At 39.5% G+C, this 25,525-nt stretch overlaps 1 long non-coding RNA gene across 1 annotated transcript; it reads right to left on the bottom strand.

Moving 5' to 3' along the window:
- Nucleotides 1–10,504: 10,504 nt before the first annotated feature.
- Nucleotides 10,505–20,076, bottom strand: LOC145964244 (uncharacterized). Its single transcript, XR_014436384.1, has 3 exons — nucleotides 19,946–20,076; nucleotides 19,713–19,780; nucleotides 10,505–11,635 (listed from the first exon to the last, which is right to left on the bottom strand). It is a non-coding gene; the product is annotated as an uncharacterized LOC145964244 (long non-coding RNA).
- Nucleotides 20,077–25,525: the final 5,449 nt, after the last annotated feature.

Here is a 25,525-nt window from a genome sequence, read left to right as displayed (position 1 = left end):
CCGCTATGACCAAGATGGTCGCCCGAACCTGGGTTTTTTAACCAGCCACCTCTCGGTAATCTGGCATTGAGTGTCGCGTTCTCCCCCACTCGGACCGTATGAGACGTGGAAACATTATCGCCCTCCGTCGATTTGCCCTCCGCCAAGCCGGCATCGGATCGACATTCGTCACGCTACGCTTCCTTTTTTCGCGCCTCTAACGTATCTAGTCTGCGACTTATCTCAATATTTTGTTCGAACGATTTTTCTAATTGTTTCTGAAACTCGTTCATAACAGCCGACGATGCTTCCATATTGCGCTTGAGCTCGCACAAAATTTTGTACATCATGTCGTTTTTATTCGGACTCGCGGTATCGGATTTATCTTCCGCCGGTTTGCCCGTTTTTGTGGTTTGCGATCGTGTTACCACCGCTTCCGCTTTTCTGGTTGATGATCGCATTACGCGCGGTCTCGCGCCGTCGGTCGCGAATATTTCCGCTGCGTTATCTCTCTTATCCGTCATGTTCACGCGTTTTCACCTTTATGGCTGATTCACGACAAACTCCCCACTTAAACGCTTTCGCAAGACGTTTTTTCGAACGGTTTATGGTCACTTCCACTCGCGTTCGCGTTTCGCGTTTCGCAATCTAACGATAGAGAATCCTATCACGGTCGCCAAAAAAGACGAGTATAAGTCACGATATTAATCGCGAGAAATTACTGCACCCGAGGGAAACAGGAATATCGGACTTCGTGGAATCCTACTAGCAGATCGTGTCTCTATTTCCCGGCGTACGCGCGACATATAACTGTGATCGGACGATGGAGAGAATTAGTTAAACTTTTGAGTAAATGAGGTTCCTACCTTATCACACTTTACGGTCGCCAGCTTATTTAACCCTCCAATAAGCAAGGAAAATGTTCCTCGGGCTGTCCTTCCTTCAATCGGATCCCCAAGTTGATAACCACTGCTTGTGGTTGCTGACCGGATCCCCAGGTTGAGCTCCGCTGGGTAGTTTTCCAGTCACTCGTCCCACTGGACGTAACTGCGCATGTATTTCGTTTCCCTGTCGCTACTGCGCAGCTCTCACGTTTCTGTTGCGTGATCGCCGCTATGATCAAGATGGCCGCCCGAACCTGTTTCGACCTATCGAACTGCGTCGTTTCGCTCTCGCTATCTTTAATATTTTCTTTTCCTTTGTTTCAGGTCGCCGCTGGATACCCGCTGTCACCCTTCCGGATTCTGGATCCCCTCGGATGCTGGATACCTCATGCCACGCCGAAGGAAAATTTCGAAATAAAGATTTTTTACAACCCTTCTCTCTCTTTTTGCAGATCGCCGCTGGATCACTACTGGACACTGGACACCCACGAGAAATGTCAGGATTTCTTTCGAGAAGCTCAGAGCACGACTGTCAGAAAACAAGAATTCGAAATGTCTCCACGCACGCGTGGAAAATAAATTATATTCACTTTGTTAAAATATAAATAAAATATATTTATTATAAAGGAATATATTTAATGTTTATTTTTACAATCACTTTTCGAACGCACGCACTCAACGCTACGCCGGTAAAGCTGATTATAATATTTAACGTCTCGCTAGTAAATTACGCACTATTGCTAATTACTTTAATTGCACGACGGACTTAAATTTCTCGAACTTTTCAGCTTGGTGTTTCATCCGGGAAAAAGCCCGGAACGCTCTCTGCGCTCGCTCTTATAGTTTCCCCACTCTTCGGTGGGCGTGTCAACGCCAGCGTCATCTCTTAGCGGCGCTATGCACTCGCTACCTAAACGCGTGGTGCACTTCTTGCGCTTTGTGCACCTTTTCTAAAATATTAATAAAATCAAACTAAAAACGCTTGGAATACATATAAAACGCTTCCTTACATATTCTGAACATAAAATAATTTTTTCGGGTATTTACACCCGGTCTGTGCACTTTGTACACTTCGTGCACTTTCCTCTTTAATTTCCGAGGAATTGGTTCAAAACTAAAATAACATAAATTTCCGTATTACGGACGCAAAATAAACGACTTTTGTCGTTTGCACTTTTAAGTGCACTTTTGTGCACTTTTGTGCACTTTACATCAGAACTTTTCGCAATTGATGCGGAATCGCTCGAAGAATGCATATCGGATCTATTTGCATGCATTTGAAAGAGAATATAATAATTTGTGTCATTTGCACTTTTGTGCACTTTGTGCACTTTTGTGCACTTTTTACTTAAACTTTCTGCGATTGATGCGGAATCGCTTGCAATATACATATTGAATGTATTTACGTGTTTTTTAACGAAATTTAATATTTGCACTTTAGAGTGCAGTTTAGTGCACTTTCTGTAATTTCGAGTGCAGATGTAACTTTTGCCGCAAGTAATTATCCAATGACTCGCACGCATATCATACATTTTAAAATATGCTTTTATGTTTTACATAAAATATATATTTACATACACGTTTACATTGGTTCACGCGCATTCGCAAAAAACTTATATTATAAAAGTCTTTTTCTTTTATTTTCAGACAATCCTGTCTATAACTCTTTCGGATTATCGGCTTGGGCTGCCCTCCAATCGCATCATCGGGTCCGTACTGTCCTTCAACGGCAAAGTCCGGGTGGTGCTTCCTCTCGGGCGTCTGGTTAGGCTGGTATAGCCTTCCGGTTGCATTACCCCGGCCAAGGGGGTTTTGTCGCGACTTGTCGCGAAAAAGCGCCTTTATATGTTTGCACATCGTTGGCGTAGGAGGTTATGGTCCATATTCTGAATCCTCTTTTATCGATAAAAGTGCCTCTAAAAGTGGCTTACAGCCAATCAGAAGGCTTATAAGCCACTTTTAAAGGCACTTTTATCAATAAAAGAGGATTCAGAATATGGACCTATGTCTCCCTGAGATTTTTTGTTATTTCTAAAGCATACACATGTCTTATATCTAACATGCTTAACTTTATCTGTATAAACTTTTCTGTATGTCCCGTCTTTATTGCATACATTTTTGTTATGAAAATAACTTTCTAAATGCGAATATTTATTTTCGCGTTTAATCGGCGCTGTGTGTCTTATCACTAACGCTCGCAAACTTATTTTATATGTTTTTAGCTTAATGTCTTTATTGATTGTCTTTGCATTTCTAAGTGTTGCATTTACACTATTACGCTCGCACGTTTTTTCGTTTTCGCGCACTTTTGATTTGATGTCTTTACTTATTGTCTTTGCATTTTTATTTTCGCACGCTGTCATTGTTTCGCGCACTTCCGCAATTTCGCCTATTGCATTCGCGACATATTTAATGCCTTTATTTTTAAACGAATTTGGCACTTTCGTTTTTCGCGCACATTTTGCACTGCTCTGCTTTCTGTGCACTATGACGACGTCTTCGTCGTCGTCCACTGGATTTACGGTTTTCTCTCCATCCATCATGGTCCCGAGCTCCTGGTTGGTCTCCTGGGTTGTCTCCGATTGTCTGGATTCCGCCGTCTCCAATTGGGTTTTCTCGAGGTTCGAGCGCATTTTATTCATGACTCTAGCGCTTCGCCTCTTGTCCCATCTCGAAAGCACGTAGGTTTCATTTTTCCTCTGTTTTACTCTGTTGATGTGGCCAAGTTTCTTACACGCGTGACGTCCAATCAGGATGCATGGTACGTCATTCGGTAAAATCATCGCTTCTTCTTCGATTCTCACGAAGTAAGCTTCTATTTCAAGGTTCACCGCCTTGAATTTTATTTTTCTTTCCTTTTTCAGGTAGGATGGAATACTTTGGGATTCGTTTAACCTTTGCAGTCGTCCATCCTCCGTCTCGATGATTTTCAATGCTGCTTTCGTTATGACATTGAATTCACCTCGGAAGTCAAGTATAATCTCCATCGGTTGGCCGTTTACAATACCATCGACGGTAGATGCTTGTTTTCTTTCGGAAATAATTTTCGTTATGCGAGAGATATGTCTCATCCCTTTTTCGCTAATTTTTCCGGATTTTTTCCTTTTCAGGTTGCCATGGCCTCCGCATCCAGGATCTCCATCGATGTCTTCGTCGTCGTCGGTCCTTGGACGTTTTTTCGGCTGCTCCAGCTCCCTGGATTCCATGATAAGTGCATTCTTACTTTTATCATTTAACCTTATTTTGAATTTCAGGTTATGACAAAATGATTCTACACGCTCGTCTGGAATAATTACGAAGTCCTCGTCGGTCCGGATCATGTTTATTTCCACTGCGGGCTTTAATTTTGCCTCGCGATGTGGTTTTAATAGGCGAGAGTTGAAAACTCCTATGGTGTCTCCGTTCTCGTCCTCCACGGTATAGGCATTTGGTCTTATTTCGTTACGTATTATGTATGGTCCATCGTATACAAGATGTATTTTTCGGGTGAGCCTACGGCTTGCATCGCTTCTACGATGGATTTTTGTCCATACTTTTACGCCCGATTGGTAAGCTTCTGCCTTCTCGTGTTTGTCAGTTTGACGTTTTCGCTGGGCGGCTCTCTTCTTCAGGTAGTCGGCCGTCCGTTGGATTTTTTCTTCCAAAATTTGTTGTTGATCTTCCGCGTCGTCCTCGATGGGTTTCAATCGCGGATCTATGTATATGAACCCTTCCAGGTTTGGATGTAGGTTCAATGGAACGCACTCGGTGCTTCGGTGCGTTGTCGAATTAATCGTTAACTCGATTCTGGGAATTATTTGATCCCAGCTGGTCTGTCGATCGTGCGCGTATACGCGTATGATACGTCCTAATTCACGCATGACTCGCTCGACAGGATTGCTTTGTGGGTTGTACGGCGTCGTTTTTCGGATAGAGAACCCCATACTCGCGGCGAATTCTCTCCATCGGTTTGTCACGAACTGCCCCCCATTATCGGTTAATATTTTCGTCGGAACACCGTTTTTCGGAAAATATTCTATCTGTAACGCGTCCATAATCGCGTCTAATTTTTGATTCTTCATGACAAATAAATTTGTCAATTTTGAAAATTGGTCCATCGTGACCAATATATACTTGTTTCCCCGGGGTGTTTGCGGCAACGGACCGAATAAATCAATCGAAATTACCTGCCCGGGTTTTTCTGGCAATATGAAATATTCCGTGCCTCGCGTGAGTCGCGTATAATATTTCGTTGCTTGACATATTTTGCAAGACGTTACCACGTCTCTTGTAAGTCTTTCGAGATTTGACACGATTCGCTCTCCCGATTCCCCTCGCACTCGAATTAAATTGTCTCTCTCGAAACAATCCGGATCGTTGTCTAGACGTTCAATTAGGTTTTTATCGGTGGTTTGCGCATCTCTTATGAATTCGAACCAACCGGCTGTATCCTCGTCGTCTTTCGGCTTGCGGATTGCCGCAATCTTTTTAATCGCGTTTTCTTTCTTCGCGTAACCATTGTTTACGTTTCGACGTGATAACGTATCGGCTACGACGTTCTCCTTGCCTGGAATGTGACATACTTCCAGGTCGAATTCGCCGAGGAACGCTGTCCATCGTGCGATTCGTGAACTGTCGTCCGCACAGGCTGACAGGAATTTTAGTGCTCGGTGGTCGGTGTGCACTTTAATGTGCCTACCGAGCAAATTTGCATGCCATTTGCGCAGTGCCCAGACAAGCGCTAGACATTCTAACTCTGTAATGGTGTAGTTGAGTTCCGCGCCTTTGAGGCTTCTACTCGCGTACGCCACTACGTATTCTTTTTCCGGATTCGCGTTTTCATATTGGTAGAGTTTCGCCCCTAATCCATATTTCGACGCGTCTACGTATAATCCGAATTTAAGACCCGGTCTAATAATAAATAAACTCGGTGCCTTTCTGAACGCAGTTTTAATATTTTCGAAAGCGTCGTTCTCTTCGACCGACCACTCGAATTTCGCGTTCTATTTTAACAGCCGCTCGAGCGGTTTCGTTAGCGTAGCTAGGTCTTTTACGAATCGCCTGTCCCAGTTGACTAATCCCAGGAACGCTTGAATCGCCTTTTTATTCCGCGGTTTCGCGAAATTTTCTATCGCAGTTTTAGTCTCCTCGTTCATTTCCGCGTTTATTTCATCGAAAGTATGTCCGAGAAACTTTATCTGCGACTTAAAAAACTCACATTTTTCTTTATTTAATCTAAATCTTGCTTCTTCGAGTTTTTTCAGGATTAGATTAATGTGGAACACGTGTTCCTTTATCGTGTTAGACGCTATTAAAATATCATCTAAATAAACGATAGTGAATGCGTCGCATTCGTTACCGAGCGTTTTACGCATTGCTCGAGTAAATGACGATCCTGCCGTTTTTAACCCGAACGGTAATCGTTTAAAGACGTAAGTCTGGTTATCGAACGAAAATCCTGTGTAGCGTTTGCTTTTAGCCGTCAGCGGAATCTGCCAGAAAGCCTTGGCCACGTCCAACGTCGTGAAGTATTTTTTGCTTCCGATACGACGGAACACTTCATCGATGGTTGGAGGCTGGTCATGTTCATTGGCCATTCTTTTATTTAATTCGCGTGCATCGAGACATAAACGGATTTCGCCCGACTTTTTCACGACCACGACGAGAGGACTCACGTATTGCGTCGATGCGCGTTCGATTATTCCCTCCGTCTCAAGATCGTGTAGATGTCGTTTGACCTTCTCGCGGTGTATTTCCGGTACCGGATACGGTCGGATTTTGAAAGGACGTTCGTCGTTCATGACGATTTTATGTTCAAAATTATTTACGCAACCTATTTCATTTTCGAATAAAATCGCGTGTTCTTTTAGAATAGTTTCGACGCATTTTTCCGCGTCGTCTATAGATATGGTACAAATTTCGGCAGTGAATTTTCTTCCGTCTCGAAATCGTATGTACACGTCGTCTGGTTCGCAATCGATTGAAACGTAATTTTGTTTCAAGAAATCTAATCCCACAATCATGTTATATGCGAGGGATTTTACGACAATAAATTCGAACGTGAATTCTGTCGCACATTTCAAATTTAATCTGCGCGCGGTTCGATGCTGTTTGTCCTTTTTCTGAAAAGGCCCCGACTAATGAGAATTTTCTGATCGGGATCACACGCATCTCTACTTTCGCGTCTATTAATTCGTCAAACAATTCTTTTGTTATTGCCGACACTTGTGCTCCTGTGTCTAGCAACGCTTTCGTTTGGAAATGTTCAAAATTTACATCGATGTACGCAGAACCGATTTATTTACGTTTAGACTGGTCCTCGCGTGTGACTTCATCGACGTCTTCTAAAATTTCTTTTAGACGGACTGTACCGATTTTTTGGTCGCCCGTTATATCGGTAATTTTCCGTTGCGACACGTCGCTTCGCGTCGTCACCGGGACTTCCCCCACTCCGCGCGCCCTCGCGTGGAAATTTCCATCGCGCGCGTCGCATCGCGTCGTCACTGGGACTTCCCCCACTCCGCGCGCCCTCGCGTGGAAATTTCCATCGCGCGCGTTATCTTTATCAACGGAACTTTCGCGTATTTCATATTTAACGCGTTTATCTTTTTCCGTTTTCAGTTCCTTTGATTTAGCATGTATTTCTGCTATCATGGAACTTTCATCCTCGCTAATTTCCTCCTCGGAATCTTTAGCTACTTTATCCGATTGGACTACCGCAAAGCTCCTACGCGTGGAAAATTTTTTTCGATTCGCGTGGTTTTCCACCGTTGTGGACGCATCGATTTTTTCTTTTCCTCGTTTTAATCGCGTGTTTGATGTCTATCACGGATTTATCGCCCTCCGTCGGATGTCTTTCGCCGTCATCCAATTTAGATTTCGCGATTTTTTCTTTATTTCCGACTTTTACGTCATCGGTTTCGTCGTTTACGCGTGTTTCTTTATTTATTTTTGCGTTTTTTGACGATTTATTTATTTTCCGAACGGCCGCTAAATTTGCCGACGCCTTCGGTTTTTTATTTTTATCCGTTTCGGATTTCGCGTCCGCGTTTTTATCCGTTTTCGGATTTTCGTCCGCGATTTTTATCGGTTTAGACGTTGCATTTTCCGTCTTAATTTTTTTCGATTTCGAAACCTGCGAAATTTCCTTATCGGTTTCTATTTTCGAACTTTCCGCATCTTCCGAAATTTTTTCTAACTTTTTCACGGTCGTGCGTTGTTTAATTTTTGCGAATTTTTCCACATTTACGGTATCGCGTTTTATTTTATTAGGTTTTATCCCCTTGGCTTTTGGTCTTAACGCCGCTACTTTGGGAATATTTTTCGCGCTGCCCTCTTCCTCGGAATCACTAACTACTTCGTTAGCTTGAACGGCCGCTACGTTTCGTCGCGTTGAGAATTGTTTATTCGTCGCGGGTATTTCCACTCTCGTGGCCGGATCGATGTCTTTATTCTCTTTATTAATCGCGCTCTTTACGTTTTCCACGGTATTTTTATCGCCCTTTACGTATACGTTTTCGTCGTCATCCGATTTCGACTTCGCGCTTGATACGTTGTTTCGCGTAAATTTGTTATTATACGCTTTAACATTCGTATCTTTTGTCCACGGTTTTTTGCTAGGTAATCCGCTTTTATTTTCCGCGTTACTTTTAGCCTTATTCGCCGTGTCACTCTTTTTCGCGTCGAATTTTTTATTTCGCTCGCGTTCTAGCTCGATTTCGTCAAGTATTGTGACAAAATCTTCGAGATTTTTAACGATTGTCGGTCGCACTTCGCGCGATATTCCTGGACCAAAATGTCTTTTGACACATCTGATCACTTCGTGATCTCTTATCGGCGGATCTAACATTTTCGCCTGTTTTATTAAATTTAACGCGTATTCGGACATACTTTCGCCGGATGCCGCGTTATATCTGCCGGTATATACGTCTTCGCGGAATCTCGCTTGATGTTCATCGCCCCAAAAGTGCTTAATGAACATTTCTCGCGCTTCCTGCATGCTTTCCGGCTCGCTAACATCGAACCATGTCGACGCCGTGCCCCTCAAACATCTCCCGAAGAATTGAAGCTGGTCGATTTTCCCCACGCCCTCGTATTCGGCCGTGCGTTCGAATCGCCGCAAAAACTTCATCGGATTCTGCTTGTCGGTCCTTCCGAAGAAACGTATTTCCTCAAAAGGGTTTTTTAACCAGCCACCTCTCGGTAATCTGGCATTGAGTGTCGCGTTCTCCCCCACTCGGACCGTATGAGACGTGGAAACATTATCGCCCTCCGTTGATTTGCCCTCCGCCAAGCCGGCATCGGATCGACATTCGTCACGCTACGCTTCCTTTTTTCGCGCCTCTAACGTATCTAGTCTGCGACTTATCTCAATATTTTGTTCGAACGATTTTTCTAATTGTTTCTGAAACTCGTTCATAACAGCCGACGATGCTTCCATATTGCGCTTGAGCTTGCACAAAATTTCGTACATCATGTCGTTTTTATTCGGACTCGCGGTATCGGATTTATCTTCCGCCGGTTTGCCCGTTTTTGTGGTTTGCGATCGTGTTACCACCGCTTCCGCTTTTCTGGTTGATGATCGCATTACGCGCGGTCTCGCGCCGTCGGTCGCGAATATTTCCGCTGCGTTATCTCTCTTATCCGTCATGTTCACGCGTTTTCACCTTTATGGCTGATTCACGACAAACTCCCCACTTAAACGCTTTCGCAAGACGTTTTTTCGAACGGTTTATGGTCACTTCCACTCGCGTTCGCGTTTCGCGTTTCGCAATCTAACGATAGAGAGTCCTATCACGGTCACCAAAAAAGACGAGTATAAGTCACGATATTAATCGCGAGAAATTACTGCACCCGAGGGAAACAGGAAAATCGGACTTCGTGGAATCCTACTAGCAGATCGTGTCTCTATTTCCCGGCGTACGCGCGACATATAACTGTGATCGGACGATGGAGAGAATTAGTTAAACTTTTGAGTAAATGAGGTTCCTACCTTATCACACTTTACGGTTGCCAGCTTATTTAACCCTCCAATAAGCAAGGAAAATGTTCCTCGGGCTGTCCTTCCTTCAATCGGATCCCCAAGTTGATAACCACTGCTTGTGGTTGCTGACCGGATCCCCAGGTTGAGCTCCGCTGGGTAGTTTTCCAGTCACTCGTCCCACTGGACGTAACTGCGCATGTATTTCGTTTCCCTGTCGCTACTGCGCAGCTCTCACGTTTCTGTTGCGTGATTGCCGCTATGATCAAGATGGCCGCCCGAACCTGTTTCGACCTATCGAACTGCGTCGTTTCGCTCTCGCTATCTTTAATATTTTCTTTTCCTTTGTTTCAGGTCGCCGCTGGATACCCGCTGTCACCCTTCCGGATTCTGGATCCCCTCGGATGCTGGATACCTCATGCCACGCCGAAGGAAAATTTCGAAATAAAGATTTTTTACAACCCTTCTCTCTCTTTTTGCAGGTCGCCGCTGGATCACTACTGGACACTGGATACCCACGAGAAATGTCAGGATTTCTTTCGAGAAGCTCAGAGCACGACTGTCAGAAAACAAGAATTCGGAATGTCTCCACGCACGCGTGGAAAATAAATTATATTCACTTTGTTAAAATATAAATAAAATATATTTATTATAAATGAATATATTTAATGTTTATTTTTACAATCACTTTTCGAACGCACGCACTCAACGCTACGCCGGTAAAGCTGATTATAATATTTAACGTCTCGCTAGTAAATTACGCACTATTGCTAATTACTTTAATTGCACGACGGACTTAAATTTCTCGAACTTTTCAGCTTGGTGTTTCATCCGGGAAAAAGCCCGGAACGCTCTCTGCGCTCGCTCTTATAGTCTCCCCACTCTTCGGTGGGCGTGTCAACGCCAGCGTCATCTCTTAGCGGCGCTATGCACTCGCTACCTAAACGCGTGGTGCACTTCTTGCGCTTTGTGCACCTTTTCTAAAATATTAATAAAATCAAACTAAAAACGCTTGGAATACATATAAAACGCTTCCTTACATATTCTGAACATAAAATAATTTTTTCGGGTATTTACACCCGGTCTGTGCACTTTGTACACTTCGTGCACTTTCCTCTTTAATTTCCGAGGAATTGGTTCAAAACTAAAATAACATAAATTTCCGTATTACGGACGCAAAATAAACGACTTTTGTCGTTTGCACTTTTCAGTGCACTTTTGTGCACTTTTGTGCACTTTACATCAGAACTTTTCGCAATTGATGCGGAATCGCTCGAGGAATGCATATCGGATTTATTTGCATGCATTTCAAAGAGAATATAATAATTTGTGTCATTTGCACTTTTGTGCACTTTGTGCACTTTTGTGCACTTTTTACTTAAACTTTCTGCGATTGATGCGGAATCGCTTGCAATATACATATTGAATGTATTTACGTGTTTTTTAATGAAATTTAATATTTGCACTTTAGAGTGCAGTTTAGTGCACTTTCTGTAATTTCGAGTGCAGATGTAACTTTTGCCGCAAGTAATTATCCAATGACTCGCACGCTCCAATGACTCGCATGTTTTACATAAAATATATATTTACATACACGTTTACATTGGTTCACGCGCATTCGCAAAAAACTTATATTATAAAAGTCTTTTTCTTTTATTTTCAGACAATCCTGTCTATAACTCTTTCGGATTATCGTTGGCTTGGGCTGCCCTCCAATCGCATCATCGGGTCCGTACTGTCCTTCAACGGCAGAGTCCGGGCGGTGCTTCCTCTCGGGCGTCTGGTCAGGCTGGTATAGCCTTCCGGTTGCAAGCTTCCCAAGAAGGAAATAAATTTGTTGTAACGGGATCACAACGAACATGTTCGGACTTGCAATTCTAGGCTAGACGTAAAGATGCCAGATTCCGGCCCCGGTAACGTACGCACACAAGCGCGAACGGAAACAGTGCTGCGCAGAGCATACATAGATAGGGAATTTTTGCGCATGCGCGAACAGTAGTGAGTTTTTATTAATGTTTTCCAAAATATTTATAGAATGTTTCAAGAATATTCTTCAAATATTCCTAGAATAATCAGAACATTTTCAATATTTTTCCTAAAATGTTTATAGAATATTCCAAGAATATTCTACTAATATCTAAAAAATATTCTATGAATATTCTGAATATTTCATGTTCATCGGAATGTTGATAGAATATTAGCGAAATATTCATAGTAAGTTCTAAAAAAGTTTCTCAGAATATTCATACCCTGGCGAAAATAAAATGTAAACCGAGCGTTAACAAAGCATGAATTGGAGAGTAAATCTAATGTAACGGAAAAGTGACAGAAGCGTAAACGAAGCTATTAAAAGGCGTAAATTGAAAAATCGGAACGTAAAGAAAGCGGCTATTAAGTGTTAGAAAAGCGTTAACGAAGCGTCATCAAACTCTCCGACAAGCGTGAACGAAATATCCTTCAAATTCAAACGGAGCGTCATCAAACTCCTTAAGGCCCAGTTCCACAACTTATTCTAACCGAAGTTTAGCTCGTTAAAGGAGGATTTACATTACGTTCAATATCCGATGTATGACATTTGATTGGATACAATGGGTTTGGGACGCAATGTAAATCTTCCTTTAACGAGTTAAACTTCGGTTAAAGTAAGTTGTGAAACTGGGCCTAAGGAACGTAAACGTTATCGAACTCTCCGATAAACATGAATGAACCCTGGCGAAAATAATTATCGGAGCGTAAGTCGAATGTAAGGAAAGAGTAACAGAAGTGTAAACGAAGCTTCTAGGAGGCGTAAATTGAAACAACGAAACGTAAATGAAGTGTTAACGCTTCATTTACGTTTCGTTGTTTCAATTTACGCCTCCTAGAAGCTTCGTTTACACTTCTGTTACTCTTTCCTTACATTCGACTTACGCTCCGATATTTATTTTCGCCAGGGAAATATCTAATATAATTTTTAAAGAACGTAAATGAAATGTCATCAAACTTATTGGCGAATACGAATGAAATGTTTATACTCTACTATATTTATACTGTACCGTTAATATTGCACTTTACATTTTAAATAGGTAATAAATGGATTATTTTCGTTTATTCGCCAGACCTTTACTTGTCCGACTTATAAAATCAATTTAATATCTGAAGCTCCTGCATCGAGATCAGAAATTAAATTGAAGTATATCTTTAATCTTATTTGTTACTCTTTGTAAACTTTATATAATTTTCATAACTAAACTTAAATACGAGAAAGATAGCGCATCGCACGTCGCGTAACGGTAAACGAACAACTTAACAGATCCTTGCGTGCTCGCGCGAAACTTTGACGTCCTTAAAAATATTTCTTTAAATTGTTAAAGTGTAAGGAAAATATTTCATACATGTTTTGTGCTGTGTTTAAGCGTTGAAGAAATGTGGATGAAGAGTTTCTAAGTCAATCAATCATTGAAGTGTATATGAAGCGTATTGGAATGCTTCGTTTAAATTTTATGGAGCGTTTAGGAAGTGTAAATGAAGAGTTCCTAAAATGTCAATCATTGAAGTGTGTGGGAAGCGTATTGGAGTGCTTCGTTCACATTTTATGGAGCGTTTGGGAAACGTAAAGGAAAACATGAAATATTAAAGCGTAAGGGATGCATAACGGAATGCTTCGTACACGCTTTATGGAGCGTTCGAGAAATATGCATGAAGATTTAAAATCGCGAAGAGTTAATGGGAAGTCAATGAAGCTTCTAAGAAGCGTTTATTCTGTTCGTTTACGCTTCTTTGACACTTCGAGAAGCGTTTGATTTTCCCCAGGGTAGCACATATTATGAATATTTTAAGAATATTTACAGAATGTTCTATGAATATTCTAAATATTCTATATTTGTCGGATTATTTATAGAACATTACATTCATTTTTTAAATATACTACATTTATTAGAATATTTGTAGAATATTCTATGGATATTTCAAATAAACAAAATTCCATGGAATATTCATAAAATTTCTATAGAATATTCTGAATGACCCGTGGAATATTAGAATGTTCATAGAATGTTTATAGCACATTCATAGCATATTCCATGCTGTATGGGTATATTCGTGGAAATCTTTAAGGCCTAGTTCCACAATCCAGTTAACCCGAGTTTAAGTGGCGAATGGACCAATCAGGACCCAGTTTAACGTATTAGACTCTGGTTAACTCGAGTTGTGAAACCGGCCCTAAGGGACCGCTTCGACCAAACTCCGATTAACTCATTGAACTATAGAACTAACTGGAACGAGCGCTGCCTTTGTTATTGCCCGGTGACCTCGAGCCGAGGGAGACAGTATCTATTTGGTATTGCCGTTTCTCTTTTTCATGTATTACTTTATCTAAAAATATACGTCTGCTCATTAAAGTGGCGTACAGAATTTTTTCACCAAAAATTTAGCAAAATAAAGCATTATTTTATTTCGTTTATTGTCGTCATTATATATCCTTAAATAATCCATTTCATTACAATAATATTTTTTGTATATTCATTGTTCAAACATATACTGACTAAGGTATGAGCACAGATAGTACATCATGAAACTATAGGAGAAATATACTATAGCATGTTAGTGTAACAGAGAAAGCGATTCCAAATAGCGATGGCCTTCGTCGCACAGGCAGGCTCGGCTCGTAACAAAGGAGCGCTCATTCCAGTTAGTTTTATAGTTCAATGGATTAACTCAATCGTTGATTAAAGGGTTGCCAATATGACAAACTAATTCAGTGTGACCAATTGTATTTCTGACGATATACTGTATTTTTACAATTATATTGGCTTCTCTCTGTATCTTGTTAGAAATACAATTAGTCACACTGAATTATTTTGTCATGTTGGCAACCCTTTAATCAACGATTGAGGGCCGCTTCGACCAAACTCCGATTAACTCAATCGTTGATTAAAGGGTTGCCAACATGACAAAATAATTCAGTATGACCAATTGTATTTCTGACGATATACTGTATTTCTACAATTATATTGGCTTCTCTCTGTATATTGTTAGAAATACAATTGGTCACACTGAATTATTTTGTCATGTTGGCAACCCTTTAATCAACGATTGAATTAATCGGAGTTTGGTCGAAGCGGTCCTGAGTTAATCAGAATTTGGTCGAAGCGGCCCTAAGGCCCAGTTCCACAACTTAGGGCCTGAGCATAATGGGTGCCTTATAATTTTAAAACTATGTTTTATGCCTTAAGTTTTTGTCTTAGGTAACGCACAATACTGTGTGTTATGTCTCGAGTCTTATGTATACGCGAATGTTTATTTCATACAAACGTTCGCGTATACATAAGACTCGAACATAACACACAGTATTGTGCGTTACCTAAGACAAAGACCTAAGGCATAAAACATAGTCTTAAAATCTTAAGGCAGCCATTCTGCTCAGGCCCTTACTTTAACCGAAGTTTAACTCGTTAAAGGAAGATTTATATTGCGTCCAATGTCTGATGCATGACGTCCGATTGGATACAGTGGGCTTTGGGCGTAATGTAAATCCTCCTTTAACGAGCTAATTTTCGGTTAGAATTAGTTGTGGAACTAGGCCTAAGGCCCAGTTCCACAATCCAGTTAACCCGAGTTTAAGTGGCGAATGGACCAATCAGGACTCAGTTTAACATATTAAACTCGGGTTAACTCGAGTTGTGGAACTGGGCCTAAGGGCCGGTTTCACAACTCAAGTTAACCCGAGTTTAATACGTTAAACTGGGTCCTGATTGGTCCATTCGCCACTTAAACTCGGGTTAACTGGATTGTGGAACTAGGCCCAAGACCCAGTTCCACAACTTACTTTAACCGAAGTTTAACTCGTTAAAGGAGGATTTACATTACGTAGAATGTCCGATGTATGACGTCCGATTGGATACAATGGATTTGGGACGCAATGTAAATCCTCCTTTAACGAGTTAAACTTCGGTTAAAGTCACTAGATATACAAAGTACCGCAATCCATAAGACTCAATGTATAAGGATTTGGAGCCAAAATGACGCCAAAAAGTATAAGTGCACACTTTTGTTACGTATGTATGTACACTTTAAGTGCAATTTTCTAACCTGTATGTGAAATCTGAGAAGCATTCGTGACTAGGTTGTTGCGTAAAAGGCTATAGAAATCAAAGCGAAAAAGGTTTTCGTTTATTTCGCATCCCAAAAAGCGAAAATAACAACAAAAAATGCAAAAAATGACTGAAATTAATTGTCAAAAATACATTATCATTAAGGGGTCACGTAAATATATAATTTGAATGAACCGCTTATTGGAGCCAAAATGGCGAATGATTGCGGTACTTTGTATATCTAGTGACTTTAACTTCGGTTAGAATAAGTTGTGGAACTGGGCCTAAAGGCTTTCGCACATGAAATTCCATAACTACGTAAGACATAAGGATAAGGAAATCGACCTATCACGGTCGAGTTTTGACCCCTTGGAGGGGCTAATACTTGACCGTGATTGGCCGATTTCCTTACGTTTACGTCTTACGTGCTTATGGAATTTCATGTGTGATGGCCATAAGAGCCTCCGCACAAGGTGTTCCGTAACGCATTACGTTACGTTAAGTATTGATCGTAAACTTAACTCCGTACGTAAATTATAAATATTTCTTATATATAAGAAATATTTATAAGTCCCTTGTTTTATACAAAATGTCATATACTTACCTTATATATAATGGTTGCGTTCAGCAGAAAAAGCTGCTTTGCAACTGTTGTAAAATTCGTGAGCCTGATTGGTGTATGCTCTTAATTTTGACTGAATCTAAGAGCATACACCAATCAGATTCACGAATTTTACAACAGTTGCAAAGCAGCTTTTCCTGCTGAACGCAGCCAATGATATTTCTAATCAGTTCTACTCTGGCGAAAATAAAATGTAAACCGAGCGTTAACAAAGCATGAATTGGAGAGTAAATCTAATGTAACGGAAAAGTGACGGAAGCGTAAACGAAGCTATTAAAAAGCGTAAATTGAAACATCGGAACGTAAAGAAAGCGGCTATTAAGTGTTAGAAAAGCGTTAACGAAGCATCATCAAACTCTCCGACAAGCGTGAACGAAATATCTTTCAAATTTAAACGGAGCATCATCAAACTCCTTAAGGAACGTAAACGAAACGTTATCGAACTCTCCGACAAACATGAATGACCCTGGCGAAAATAAATATCGGAGCGTAAGTCGAATGTAAGGAAAGAGTAACAGAAGTGTAAACGAAGCTTCTAGGAGGCGTAAATTGAAACAACGAAACGTAAATGAAGCGTTAACACTTCGTTTACGTTTCGTTGTTTCAATTTACGCCTCCTAGAAGCTTTGTTTACACTTCTGTTACTCTTTCCTTACATTCGACTTACGCTTCGATAATTATTTTCGCCAGGGGAAATATCTAATATAATTTTTAAAGAACGTAAATGAAATGTCATCAAACTTATTGGCGAATACGAATGAAATGTTTATACTCTACTATATTTATACTGTACCGTTAATATTGCACTTTACATTTTAAATAGGTAATAAATGGATTATTTTCGTTTATTCGCCAGACATTTACTTGTCCGACTTATAAAAATCAATTTAATATCTGAAGCTCCTACATCGAGATCAGAAATTAAATTGAAGTATATCTTTAATCTTATTTGTTACTCTTTGTAAACTCTTTATATAATTCTCATAACTAAACTTAAATACGAGAAAGATAGCGCGCGTAGCGGTAAACGAACGAACTAACAGATCCTTGCGTGCTCGCGCGAAACTTTGACGTCCTTAAAAATATTTCTTTAAATTGTTAAAGTGTATGGAAAGTATTTCATACATGTTTTGTGCAGTGTTTAAACGTTGAAGAAATGTGGATGAAGAGTTTCTAAGTCAATCAATCATTGAAGTGTATAGGAAGCGTATTGGAGTCCTTCGTTCACATTTTATGGAGCGTTTAGGAAGTGTAAATGAAGAGTTTCTAAAATGTCAATCATTGAATGTACGAGAAGCGTATTGGAGTGCTTCGTTTACATTTTATGGAGCGTTTAGGAAGTGTAAATGAAGAGGTCCTAAAATGTCAATCATTGAAGTGTGTGGGAAGCGTATCGGATTGCTTCGTTCACATTTTATGGAGCATTTGGGGAACGTAAAAGAAAACATGAAATATTAAAGCGTAAGGGAAGCGTAACGGAATGCTTCGTATACACTTTATGGAGCGTTCGAGAAATATGCACGAAGATTTAAAATCGCGAAGAGTTAATGGGAAGTCAACGAAGCTTCTAAGAAGCGTTTATTCTGTTCGTTTACGCTTCTTTGACACTTCGAGAAGCGTTTAATCTTCACCAGAGTACTGTCTTTACGTTATGATTTTTTCTGTGCGTTGACTGAAGTTTAAGTTTACGATCAATACTTAACGTAATGCGTTACGGAACACCTTGTGCGGAGGTCCTAAGGGCCGTTTTGACCAAACTTAATCGTTGATTAAAGGGTTGCCAACATGACAAAATAATTCAGTGTGACCAATTGTACTTCTAACAATATACAGAGAGAAGCCAATATAATTGTAGAAATACAGTATATCGTCAGAAATACAATTGGTCACACTGAATTATTTTGTCATGTTGGCAACCCTTTAATCAACGATTAAGTTTGGTCGAAGCGGCCCTTAGGCCTAGTTCCACAACTTATTCTAACCGAAGTTTAGGTCGTTAAAGGAGGATTTACATTGGCCGCATTCAGCAGACTCAACAGTTGGGCAACATTACTAGATTTTCCGATGTAATTCGACGCTGATTGGACGGACCTGAAAGTAGAAATCAATCATGTTCGATTGCTACTTAGCGGTTGAGTCCGCTAAATGCGGCCATTGCTCCCAAAACCCACTGTATCCAATCGGACGTCATACATCGGACATTGGACGCAATGTAAATCCTCCTTTAACGAGTTAAACTTCGGTTAAAGTGAGTTGTGGAATTGGGCCTAAGCCTATGAAGAATATCTAGTGGATATCTAATACCAATTATTTTCCGTATGGAAATTAAGTCGATCAAGTTTTTGAGAAATGACATTAAAATAAAAATTTAGTAGTTAATGGACATGATGTTAAATTGACTGAAAATTGACTTATAATCGCCATAAAGTTGACTTCTAAGTCGACTTATTAGACTGACAGTCGATTATGGCCCAGTTCCACAACTTACTTTAACCTAGAGGTCTAAATATCAGAGAGGCGCCAACTCGTGCCTCCTTCTGATTGGTGGTGAGCTATCCGTTCTTAAGATGGCGGCTACGGTGACAAAGTGGGAGTAAACCTAGGGAATACCATAGACTTATATTAATAGACTGCGCAACCCAACGGCCGCGCTGTCGTCGGGACCAGAGAGAGAGAGCATGAGCGGTCGGGGCTCTGTCCTTGTCTAACGGTGCGAGTGGTGGGGATGACGCATAGACTTCCCTCACTCGGAGGAGATATCGTCATCCCCACCACTCGCACCGTTAGACAAGGACAGAGCCCCGACCGCTCATGCTCTCTCTCTCTGGTCCCGACGACAGCGCGGCCGTTGGGTTGCGCAGTCTATTAGTATAAGGGCTTCCGCACAAGGTGTTCCTTATCGCATTACGTTACGTTAAGTATAGATCGTAAATTTAACTCCGTACGTAAAATTAAACTTCAGTCAACGCACAGAAGAAATCGTAACATAAAGACATGTCTTTACGTTACGATTTCTTCTGTGCGTTGACTGAAGTTTAATTTTACGTACGGAGTTAAATTTACGATCTATACTTAACGTAACATAATGCGATACGGAACACTTTGTGCGGAGGCCCTAAGTCTATGGGGAATACTAAGGTAAACTAACCTTATGTTCCTATGTACCTATGTACCTATGTACCTATGTACCTATGTACCTTATGTACCTATGTTCAGAAATGAATCGGTAAGATGATTTGATAGTCAAACAACTTGCTCTTTTCTCCTGCACAGAGGAAAATTATTAAATAACATTACAAGTGGTGTAGACATAACTTCAAACAAACAGCAAATATCTCAATTTTAAGAGTTCGAAAGATTGGATAATTTATATTTTTTATATACAGTGATGTAAAATCGGTACAGATATATGAAGAATATATATACTTACTTCAAGTACGCAGTCTAATTGATTTGACAATCATGCTCCGAACTCTGTTTACGTTCATGCGATTTACATGGACTAATACTGAAACACCGTCACTACCACTATAACATCACGTGCGTGTAGGATCTAAGATGGCTGCGCGGCGGCATGGTGGGGGTAGTTTGGCGTTTCTCTGATATTTAGACCTCTACTTTAACCGAAGTTTAGCTTGTTAAAGGAGGATTTACATTGCATCCAAAGCCCACTGTATCCAATCGGACGTCATACATCGGACATTGGACGCAATGTAAGGCTAAAGTCCCATGGAGCGGAAATATTCAGCGGAACGGAATGCGCGGAGCCAACGCAGCCAATCACAGCCATAGAAAAAGCACCGCAAAAAAAACGGAATGGCTGTGATTGGTCGCCCTGGCTCCGCACTTTCCGTTCCACTGAATATTTCCGCTCCATGGGACGCCGGCCTAAATCTTCCTTTAACGAGTTAAACTTCGGTTAAAGTAAGTTGTGGAACTGGGCCTATAGTCGAGTCATTTGTCAGCTGTTAGTTGACTTTAAGGGTGCAGTCCCATGGAGCGTATCGCACGTATCGCGGATTGCGCGTATTGAAAATCTGACCAATTGCAGACGTTCCGTTGTTTTTGATACGCAAAAGTTTCGTTTCTATGATCCTATGGTGCGGAATTAGCGTAAGCGGATCAGGCGGATAGCCAATCACGAAACGATTTTCGTTATTTCCTTCAACTGAACAGTCTTGCGAACCACTGTTCCGCTTATGCTAATTCCGCTCCATGGGACCATAGAAACGAAATTTTTGCGTATCAAAAACAGCGGAACGTCTGCGATTGGTCAGATTTTCAATACGCGCAATCCGCGATACGCGCGATACGCTCCATGGGACTGCACCCTAAGGGTGGGGTCCCATAGAGCGTATTACGATACGCGCGTATCGGGCGTATTGAAAATCTGACCAATCGCAGACGTAACTTTCCCGTATCACAAACAGCGGAACGTCTGCGATTGGTCAGATTTTCAATACGCTCGATACGCGCGTATCGTAATACGATCCATGGGACCCCACCCTAAAGGCCGGTTTCACAACTCGAGTTAACCCGAGTTAATACGTTAAACTGGGTCCTGATTGGTCCATTTGCCACTTAAACTTGGGTTAACTGGATTGTGGAACTAGGCCTAAGGGCCGCTTCGACCAAACTCCGATTAATTCAATCGTTGATTAAAGGGTTGCCAACATGACAAAATAATTCAGTGTGACCAATTGTATTTCTAACAATATACAGAGAGAAACCAATATAATTGTAGAAATACAGTATATCGTCAGAAATACAATTGGTCACACTGAATTATTTTTTCATGTTGGCAACCCTTTAATCAACGATTGAGTTAATCGGAGTTTGGTCGAAGCGGCCCTAAGTTGACATTCAGTCTGACTTTGAAGTCGACTTTAGACTTTTTCTGCCGACTGACAATTAACTAAAGGTGAAAGCACATAAAATTGCATAGGCGCATAACCATAAGCATAAGGAAATTGATTGGTCCACAAATATATGCATAAGAAAATGAACCAATCAATTTTCTTATGCTTATGGTTATGTGCTCCTGCAATTTTATGTGCTTCCACCGTAACAGTCTACTTGGTGCTGTTTGGGTTGACAACATATGTCAAGATCATTGAAATCGGTGAAGTCGTCCGTAAAGTGCATAATTACCTATGTCTCAAATAGGCAGTACATGAATAATTTTCCATTTATCATATTGATTCCAATTAGTTTAATATTCTGAATCTCATCTGCTTGTATCAGATATCAGAAATTAAAGTGATAGAAATTAAAATGATAATTACTATATTTTTGATCTTTTATTCATATTCGCGACTTTATATATATTTCTAACAGAAATTAGATTACGAGAAAGTACAGCTCACACAGCGGTAAGCGAAGGAACTATCGAATCATGCAAACCTTGTTCCGTTTCTGCCGTCAATCTGCTATCAGAGATTGTGTGCGCAGATACTGCTTAATTTTTGTTATCAATTTGCTATCAAATTGCGCCGCACAAATTTCTACCATCAATCTGCCGTCAATTATATCTGCAGGCCCCATACTGCACAGAAGCTTGCATCAACATTGCTGCAATGTTACAACATTGCTCACTGCCGTGTAATCCCGACAAAAACAGTTACGTCACATCCTCGTCGAATCCACGTATTTTACGTGGCTTACGTGGATGCAGCTTTATCCACGAATTATCTACGTGGATACAACTTTCTTTTTTCATTATTACATCGAGGTACTTTATTCTCGAAATATCAATGTAGATTTCATGTGGATATTTCTATTGAAATTATGATAAATCATTCAACGACTCGGTAATATTGTAATGTTAAAAGATATTTTATTAAAATTTTTCAATTGTAATTTTGTATCTGAAATATTTCAGAAATATACCTGCATCATGTTTTTTATAATATTTATAATATTTATATTATAATATTATAATATTTATATTTTATATAATATTGTATTTGCAATATTTCTGAAATCTTTCAGAAAGATAAAAAAGTTGGCTAAAAAAAAGATTATATCTGTATGTTTCTAAATATGTAATAGTACATATGTATATAGAATAGGCTTCCTCGCTTTGCCGCTATGCGGCGCTGCATCAAATTAGCTAACTCGTATTCAACTTTTCGTCATAAAGGTCTATATTCTGAATCCTCTTTTATCGATAAAAGTGCCTCTAAAAGTGGCTTACAGCCAATCAGAAGGCTTATAAGCCACTTTTAAAGGCACTTTTATCAATAAAAGAGGATTCAGAATATGGACCAAAGTGTATATAAAGAACTGATACTAACACGGTCCGAAGTTTATTTTTTCTTTTAAGGACCGTTTACGACGTAAGTAATATTGGTGGAGCGGACAGTGGAATAAGGCGTAAGCGAATGGTTCTTTTCCATTTCGCATTACTCCTAGTCTTACGCCTTACTCCACCGTCCACTCCACCGATATTATTTTCATTGTAGACGGTCCTTTAGTCAGTTTAATTTAATAAACTGATTTAATTTAAAATAATTTGTTCAATAATCTGGATCGCTTGTTGGGATTCAGAATATGGAACAGATTATTTGAAATTAAACGGATAAATGGGAGATAGCCTATTTATTGCGTATATTAAAAATAAAATATAAATAAAAATAAAATTATTCTTATGGCCAAGTGTATTTATATACTTTTATAAAATGTCCAAGATATTCACTTATCAAAAATGAAAAAAGTAATATGTCTCGAAAGTTCATGAAATTTTCACATAGATTCCACATAGATTCTCCCATACAGCACCGAATATTGTAGCAATATTATTAATATTGTTGTAATATTGCAGCAACATTGCAATATTGCAATATTACTGCAGTGTTCTGTGCTGTACGGGCTAGTACCGTTTTTGAGCGGATTATCCACTCGAATATCCATGTGGATTCAACGATATTAATCTACGTGGTAATAACGTGGATTTCACGTACTGTTTTTGTCGGGATGTTGCAAAAATAATGCAGAGACATTATTTTGTAATATTACTTTGGCAATGTTGCAGCAACATTTCAACATAGCGAAAATGTATAACATGTGTGTTTCTTTATTTCCTGCTATGTGGCGACATCAAGCTTAACTAACTCGTATTCGAATTTTCATCTAAAGTGGATAAGGCCTAATGTAGTAATTATATTTCAAAGGACTAATGTAGTAATTATATTTCTTGTCTTGTGTCAGTTAAATTTCTGATAAACTGACTTGATTTATTTAATATTCTGAATCCTAATAAGGGATCTAGATTATTAAACAAATTATTTGTTTAATAATCTAGATCCCTCGTTAGGATTCAGAATATTAAACAGATTTTTCTTCATTGAATGGATAAATGGGAAATAATTCATTTATTGCACGTATTAAAATATTCTGGTATCGAGTGTATGTAAAATAATTGTATGTATATTCCCAGATAGCAAAGTCTGTAGAAAACATATCATACCAAGTGTCTGCTATCAATTAATGTTAGCAAAAAGGCTACAAATTTGGTACTGAAGCTGTTATTACCAATTAAGTTGACAAATTGATGTCAAAAATCGAGCAGAACCTGCTCACAGAATCTGACGCAGATTAGTGGCAGAAACCAAGCAGAATCTGCTAACATGACTTGATATCAGATTGTCGACAAAAATCAAGCAGAATCTGCGTACGCGCAATTTGACTGCAGATTGACAGCAGAACAGGGATTTCATGCGTGATCTGATGGCAAATTGGCAACAAACTGCATTTGATTTGATAGTTCCTCCGCTTACCGCTATGTAATGTATTTTCTCGCAATCAAATTTCTGTCAGAAATATATATAAAGTCGCGATTATTAATAAAAGATAAAAAATATAGTAACTATTTCTATCACTTTAATTTCTGATATGTGATACAAGCAAATAAGATTCAGAATATTAAACTGGTTGGAATCAATAGGATAAATGGAAAATTATTCATTTACTGCTTATTTGAAGCATAAAGGAAGAATTTAATTCTAAATAAATTATATCTCAAGTTTTATAAGTTAAATTTAATTATTTTCACCATTTACTTTATTATTAATTTAATTAAATTGAGTCCTTTACTATGTGAGATATAACTACGATATAACATATTACATATTATATGTTGTATTAAAAGAAAATTGTAATTAACCGATAAGTCACCGATAATAGTTTTATTTAGCATCTGTAATAATTAATTTTATTGTATTTATATTACTTATTTATATGAATGATCAGAAGCTGCAGATTCTGCTCGGGATCTGCTGCCAATCTGCCGTCAGATTACGCGCGCGCAGATCCTGCTCGGTTTCTGCCGACAATTTGACGTCAAGTGATGTTAGCAGATCCTGCTCGGTTTTTGCTGACAATCTGCTGTCAGATTCTGTGAGCAGGTTTTGCTAGCAAATCGTGAGCCTATTGCAGACATAACGGATGCCAATCTGCTAGCAACTTTTGTGGAAATCTGTCGCCAATCTGCTGGCAAGTTGCGCGCATTTTGCTTACTGGGTTTATACTGAGATAAATATTTAATAAGACACATTTGATAAAAAACACTAATAGATGTTTTTTTTCAAAGGCGGTAAATGTTTTTTTCCTATCTTTCTTAAACATTTCTTTATATTTTCAAGGTTTATTTATTAAATTTAAAACGGTCTGGATTTGTAACAAAACGCGTTTTAATATTGCAAATACGTTGCACCGTAACATTACTACAATCTTACATTGTAATATTTCTGAGGGCGGACATTTCAACGTTGCTGCAAGCTTGCAGTAATGGTGCAGAAACATTTAGCAACTTCTATGCAATATTACAATGTTTCAATGTTAAGTCTATGCAACGTTTTTGCAATCTTTTGGTGCTGTATGGGTTGTAATAATAATTTTGTAATAATAGATTTATATCTTTATAAAGGTTTAAAATCAATATTTTTCTGTTAACACTTTCCCTAAAAAGCTTTTTAATATATATATATATATAATGCGAGAGTTTGTGTGC

This window comes from Camponotus vicinus, unplaced genomic scaffold (assembly GCF_025532165.1).
Source record: "Camponotus vicinus isolate PSW18456_S1 unplaced genomic scaffold, iyCamVici1.0 SCAF_13, whole genome shotgun sequence".
In the NCBI taxonomy this organism is placed as follows: Eukaryota; Metazoa; Arthropoda; class Insecta; order Hymenoptera; family Formicidae; genus Camponotus; species Camponotus vicinus.
This window is presented reverse-complemented; position numbering and strand designations above follow the sequence as displayed.